Genomic DNA, 7,048 nt, shown 5'->3' with positions numbered 1-7,048 from the left:
TTTAGAGCAAGATAAAAATATTATAATTATTTTATTATATAGAGGTAGACATGACGAGATGCCAATTACATATAAATATTGAAGGTAAATCATCTAAAACATCATTACATTGTTATTTATTGATACAGTACATACATACAAAATTATTGGGAAATTGTTCAGAACTAGAATACATAGGATCTAAATGACTGGAAGTGGCACTGTCCTGTTTTCTTTCCATTCGTCAGCCATAAATGCTTTTCCTGTCGTCTGTATCCACCAGTTTTATCTTCCTGTTTCGCTCGTAGAGACAGATATAGATTTAATTTTGTTTCAGGCCTTATCGCAGGTCCAATTATCTGGTCCAGTAGATGGACGCACGATATGGCTGGTTATGCAGTTGGAGTTCAGCCGCAGCCTCTTGAGACATGCGGTTTGGTAGTCAGCTTTCCACAACACGTAAAAGAATTCCAGCTTTCGCTTGCAATATTGTAGGGAAGACGACACTTTTTGTAATGTTGCTTGTAATCACCCATTCTACCAGTTTTGTGATGGACTCTTTAAACCAGCGGAAAGACGGTTATCATAACTGGCCTTTTATCTCACGAATGAAATTTCGACTTCTTTATGTTCGAATATCCTTGGTTTATAGGGTTATTTTCCAGTTCGTGGCCAGGACCATATTGGGTTAGGATACACGCCACATAAGGAAGATTTTCACTCGGAGGATATCGAATATGCAGACTACCGGGAATACCACGATCTTCCCAGCGACACCTGTTCAGCTGATAGATCGGGCTTCTTTCGTGGTAGAGATTACTGTGCGGGTATAATCCATGTAGGCGTCCAGTAAACCCCCTCTTTTCGTAGCAGGATCTGCAGTTGAGGGAAGAAACGATGATGGTCTTGTTGTTGCGGTAGATGTCATCGCCAGGAGAACCGTCTTTGTAGTTGAACACGTAGGCGTCCGACATGGTGTCCTCTGGCATACTGGTGAGTGATGAATAGTACCGCTTCAGCTGATGACGAGGGACGAGTAGCGAACCATCGTCCCATCTGCTCTCTCTTATAAGCCCGCTCGGGACACCACCATGTCCGAGCGTGTTCGTCCTCGCCTCCGGCATTTCTCTCTCCATGACGTCGCCCCTCCCTCTGTATAAGCCACGCGTCCAACGCGGCTCAGAATCTACCACGTCCATGATTCTGTTTCTTTCTTGAATCACAATGTAGGACTGCACTAGCACATTTGGAAAAGCGGATTTAATATGGGTCCCATCTGTAAGTTGCCAACGATGGTTGTTTGGTGAAACCAGATCCCTGAATCTTTTGCCGCACGCGCGTATTTTTTTTATTTCGCTAGGTAATACACCCGTGGCGTCAATGATGTGTTTTATATCAGCAATGTCATATTTTAGATTTCTTTTAAATGCTGACTGTTCAAAATGCTTCCTGCATACCCGCTGTGTCATGGGGTTGAAATGATAATTCCTCCCACACAGCTGTATCCATCTGTCTTGAGTCTCTATGTTTCGGAAAGCGAAAATAATGATAATTTGATTTTCCTTTTGAATAATTGTAACAGTCACGCACTGCACAACTCGGCCTTGTGACCGATGTTGGCGCGAAACAGAGAGAGAATGGGAGAGAGAGACGCACCTGAACACCTGCCCGGCAGCTTGCTAACTGACCCAAGGTCCCCACTCAGACCTCTTGTGAACCCGCTGACGTCTCGGATGCGCAGATCATAAAAATTTCGAACGCTCGTAGGTCGACCTCTCTATCTGTGGGCCTTGTCCAGTATGTCCTTGCGACAAGGGATCGTTCCTTCGGAGTGAAAAATGGCTAACATAACATCGATTTTTAAGAAAGGAGATAAAAAAATACCGGGTAATTACAGGCCCACTAGTCTAACATCAGAAGTAGCTAAGCTACTTAAGAGCATAATTAGACAACATTGTGAGTTACCTTGAAGGCTTCCGTAGCAACAGATTATGTTTATCAAACCTACTGACCTTTCTTAACGACCTCTTCTCAGTTTATGACGTAACCAAATCAGGAGACGTAGTCTATCTTGAGTTCCAGGAAGCGTTTGATAAAGTTCCACACCCTAAATTATTTTATAAATTATAGCAACTAGGTGGTTAGCCATCTGGGTAAAATACACCAGTGGATCGCAAATTTGTTGAACAATAGAGAGCAAAGAGTAGTGATCGACGAAATTTAATTCAGAGTGGGCGCCTGTCACTAGAGGTGTCCCTCAGGGCTCGGTTCTTGACCCATTGCTGTTCATTATTAGCATCAATGATGTGAGCGTTGAACTCAGTAATCTCATTAGTAAATTTGCAGACGACACAAAGATGGGTAACTCGGTCTTCACTGACGAAGATAGACAAAACATTTAAGAAGGTTTGCATAAAATTTCAGCTTGATCTGATAGATGATGGCAGCCATCAGGGTCTACAAAATAAAATTCACCCAGTGGTAAGACGCCAGGCGATAAATAATAAAAAGAAATTAACTTGTCATAATATATTATGCAAACACACACACACACACACACACACATATGCATGCATGCATGCGTGCACGCACGTACACACTAACACATCACAGTGTGTGTGTGTGTGTGTGTGTGTGTGTGTGTGTGTGTGTGTGTATACCCGTATTTGGGCCTGGATATCTCCTCGCAGGTAAGGTCACTGCATAACTCACGCAGCGGGACTTCGTGAACCACATCAGCCACATCTCATCCGTAGACGGTGTGAAGGTGATGGACATTGACTACCTCCGCGGCAGGAGGGTGTTCGCCTGCGTGGTGGTCACCTACCGCCACGGCCGGGAGGAGGATGAGGTGATGGGACTGCATTTCAATAAAGAGTACAAAGGAACACAAAGGAACACAAAGGAAGAACAAACAACAGCAGACCTGCTGGTCCTTACGAGGTTGTTTGTGACAAACTACACTAACTATCTAATCAAAGGTGGAAGATGAAGGACAGCAAAGGGGAAGGCTCCTCCCCACCCCCCCATCCCTCCAGCCAAAGCTGGGAGGAGAGGAAAAAGAACCATGCAGCATGGAAAAACTGCATGGAAATTACGTAGGAAAGAGGAAAGAACTACCATTACTGCTACCACTAACCGGGCGATAAAAGCAGACAAGGACACCAGTATTCGAAATAACTTTACGTTATTACGACAATGAGTAATATCTTAGTTGCTGGTTGGATTCAAAACACTTGTCTAATCTATTCTTGAAGGCCGTAACTGTTGTACTATCAACGACATCACAAGGTAGAGAGTTCCAAACATTAACAACTCGATTGAAGAAGAAGTGTTTAGCTTCGTGCGACGAGAATCTTTTACCACTTATCTTCAAATTGTGATTTCTTCTTGTTCTATTTGATCGATCAATTGTAAAGTAATCTTCCGCATTAATATCACTGAATCCTTTAAACATTTTAAACACTTCTATTAGATCGCCTCGCATTCTTCGTTTTGATAGGCTGAATTAATTTACTTCTTTAAGCCTTTGTTCATATGACAAATTTATCAACCTAGGAATCATCTTTGTTACTCTTCGTTGGACCCGTTCCAACTTTTCTATGTCTTTTCTGTAGTAGGGAGACCAAAACTGTACACAGTACTCTAGACGGGGTCGCACCAGCGAATTATACAGTTTTAATATTACTTTTTCCGATTCATTATTAAAGACTCGTCCGATGAATCCAACCAATTTGTTTGCAGTTTTAACTACCTCTGAACAATGCTGACCGGGCTTTAAATCGCTTGATATAGTGATTCCAAGATCCTTTTCTTTACTTACTGCAGAAAGTTGTTGGCCATTCATTACGTACCGAACGCGATTGTTATTTTTTCCGATGTGCAACACTTTACATTTGTCAACGTTAAATTTCATTTGCCATTGATTGGCCCAACGTGCAAGTCGATCTAGATCTGATTGTAAAACTTCTTCGTCGAGTGTCGCAGTTACTTTACTAGCAATTTTTGTGTCATCAGCAAATTTTGATACTTTGCAAGTGAGCCCATCATCGATATCATTAACATAAATTAAGAAGAGCATGGGGCCAAGCACTGATCCTTGAGGTACGCCGCTTTTGACATCGAGCCAGTTAGATGTAACACCGTTTAGAACTACTCTCTGTTTCCGCTCAGAGAGGCAGTCCGCAAGCCAATTGTGAATGTTACCCGAGATACCGTGCGCCAGTAGTTTGCTGAGCAATCGTTGGTGGGGGACCTTATCAAATGCCTTTTGAAAAACCAGATATATGATATCTACTGATCTGCTTTCATCGAACACCTCAAAAATATAGTGAAAAAAATCAAGTAAGTTAGTCAAACACGAACGTTTACTACGGAAGCCATGTTGCGAATTATTTATTATACGAGGGACGTTCAATAAGTAATGAGAAAATGTCAGGAGAGATACTATTTATTTTCATAAGCTTACAAAACTTTGTCTCCTTCAAAATAATTGCCTCCCACATCTACACACTTTTGCATGCGTCTCTCCCATTCCTGGAGGACCTCCTCAAAGTCCTTCTTCTGTAGTCCCTTCAGGTAACTTTCCGATGCCTCTTTCAGCTCCTCTGTTGACTGGAATCTGGTTCCCCTGAGGCTGTCTTTCATACATGGGAACATGAAGAAGTCGCAAGGAGCTAGGTCAGGGCTGTAGGGTGGGTGTTGTATCACTTTCATTCCCCTGTCGGCCATCCAAGTGGTCACCAGGGTTGACTTGTGGCATGGGGCATTGTCCTGGTGGAACCACCACTGACCACTCCTCCACTGCTGAGGTCTCTTCTTCCTCATCTATTATCCCTGAACCTTTTTCAGAACAGTAAGATAATATTCCTTATTGACAGACTGACCCTGAGGAACCCATTCAATGTGAATGAGCCCCTGGGAGTCAAAGAAAGGAATGACCATGGCCTTCTCTTGTGACTTGCTCATCTTTGCCTTTTTGGGCCTGGGGGAGTTTGCATTTTCCACTGAGCACTCTGCCGTTTGCTCTCAGGGTCATAGGTGAACACCCAACTCTCATCACAAGTCACTACCTTATTCAGGAAAGCTGAATCAGCCTCTATCATTTCGAGAATGTCAGTGCAACATTCCACACGAAACTGCTTCTGGTCGTCGGAGGATCTTTGGCACGAACAGCACAGACTTTGTGAAGCTTCAGATCTTCGGTCAGAACTGTCTCATATGTGCCAGTACTAATGCCAACAGCTTCAGATATCATCCTCACAGATATTCGACGGTCTTGCATCACTAACCTTTGCACTTCCTCAATGTTTTCCTCCTTGCGTGCACTTTTTGGTGCTCCAGATCTGGGTTCATCTTCAACTTGTTCATTTCCTTCAGAAAATCTGTTAAACCACCGGTAGAAACTTGCTTGGCTCATCCTTTCATCCCCATAGGCTTCTTTTAACAATCCATAAGCTTCTTGTTTTGTTTTCTTAAGTTTAACACAAAATTTGATGGCGTAACGTTGCTCCATGTTTCCTTGCATCGTGACACGTGCTCGGAGATCGGCAAACCGGATCAGACTGGTTCCACCACAATCACCGCAGCGCTCAGACCTGCTAACATAGAAAGTTGCCAGTTGGTAATTTTATAGAGTATATGTATGTGTACTTCTCCATGAAAAGTATTTTGATCATACCATATTGTCGCGAATGATAGTCTCCATTAACTTACAAAAATACGAGCTCGTCAACACAGGATATTGCCAGTAATGGTCAGGAATATCTCACCGATATTCAAGAACGACTCATTAAGACGTTGGGTGGCAAAGCCTATGCCTTCAGCATCTATCTGCCCAAGGACGCCCCTTGCTCCGTCACCATTGACAGCGGGGACGATACGGAAGTGAGTAACCTTCATTTATGTATGTAGCTTTGTAGCTGGCTTCTTTGATACTGGTGCACAAGATATTAAGCTGATCTTAAATATTCGATTTTCTGTCACCTCCAGATACAACCTCTAGGCGTAAGTTATGAACTGCTACTCAGTCTATCCGGCCAAAGAGAAGACAAATACAGTAGACAAAGCTCCGTCGCCTTTACTGTGCGTAAGATCGTGGCTGCTTCAGGAATGTACAGCTCTCGGCAGCCAGAGACTACAGTTAGCAGGGGCTTTACGCTGTCTTCTGGTAGACTAACGCTAAACACTTGTCTCAGCCACGAGTTGTATTGTCATGGGCAGCCTGTGGAGGCTAGGTACCGTAACAGTCAGCAACGAATCCAAAAAGACAGTGAAGAACATTAAAGTTCAGGTTATCCAGCACGTGGAGAGCATCATGACTAACAGCCAATTCAGCTGCAGGGTAGCCTCTTTCGAATCTCGCGAAGGCTGTCTCTTCCCCCCTGGGGTCAACCTCACCAAGACCAACTATCTCACTCCTCTGGCCTCTTCTAACAAGAAGCGCCTCGGAATCGCCGTTGAAGGCCAGGTCAAGGATCAGGAAGCCAAATTGGTATCCTCTACTGTGGTGGGGGAAAGAATCACAACGACGCCTTGGGCATCATCGTGTCCTACTCTTTCCACATGAAATTATCTTGCGGCGCCATCGGCAGAGAGCTAAATGCAGATTTTCCCTTCAAGATGATACACCCTCAACCATCACAGTAGATTACAACAGGACGCAGATCTTCCCTTTAAGCTGATACACCCTTAACCTTTACACTAAACTACACTAGAACGCAGATCTTCTCTTCAAACTTAGACAATCTGAACCTTCTGTCCAAAAGACGCAGCTTAGGAAAACTCCTTCCTGAAGCAGCTTTTCACTGGAGGACTTGGTCACTGCTCACCTCGGAAACCGCCGCTCTAAGGAGTTAGCACTTGGGGTTGCATATACTGCAATAAAAAAAATATTTTCTCTCTGGAAAGTTTTTAATAATGCATCGTATTTGTGTGATGAAAATTACCTGTACGTTTTCATATGTAGTCATTTTTATATAAACACGACTAAAACAAGTCGGAGGTTTTATTTTTCTAAACCTCTAAAAATCATACCATTTCGAAACCTGCCAACAAGTTTTTGGTAGTC

The 7,048-nt window shown here is 43.4% G+C and overlaps 1 pseudogene; it reads left to right on the top strand.

The window, feature by feature from the left end:
- Positions 1 to 6,627, top strand: part of LOC127000962 (arrestin homolog) — a 36,626-nt pseudogene extending 29,999 nt beyond the window's left edge.
- The last annotated feature ends 421 nt before the right edge of the window (positions 6,628 to 7,048 follow it).

This window comes from Eriocheir sinensis, chromosome 19 (genome assembly GCF_024679095.1).
Source record: "Eriocheir sinensis breed Jianghai 21 chromosome 19, ASM2467909v1, whole genome shotgun sequence".
Taxonomy (NCBI): domain Eukaryota; kingdom Metazoa; phylum Arthropoda; class Malacostraca; order Decapoda; family Varunidae; genus Eriocheir; species Eriocheir sinensis.
This window is presented reverse-complemented; position numbering and strand designations above follow the sequence as displayed.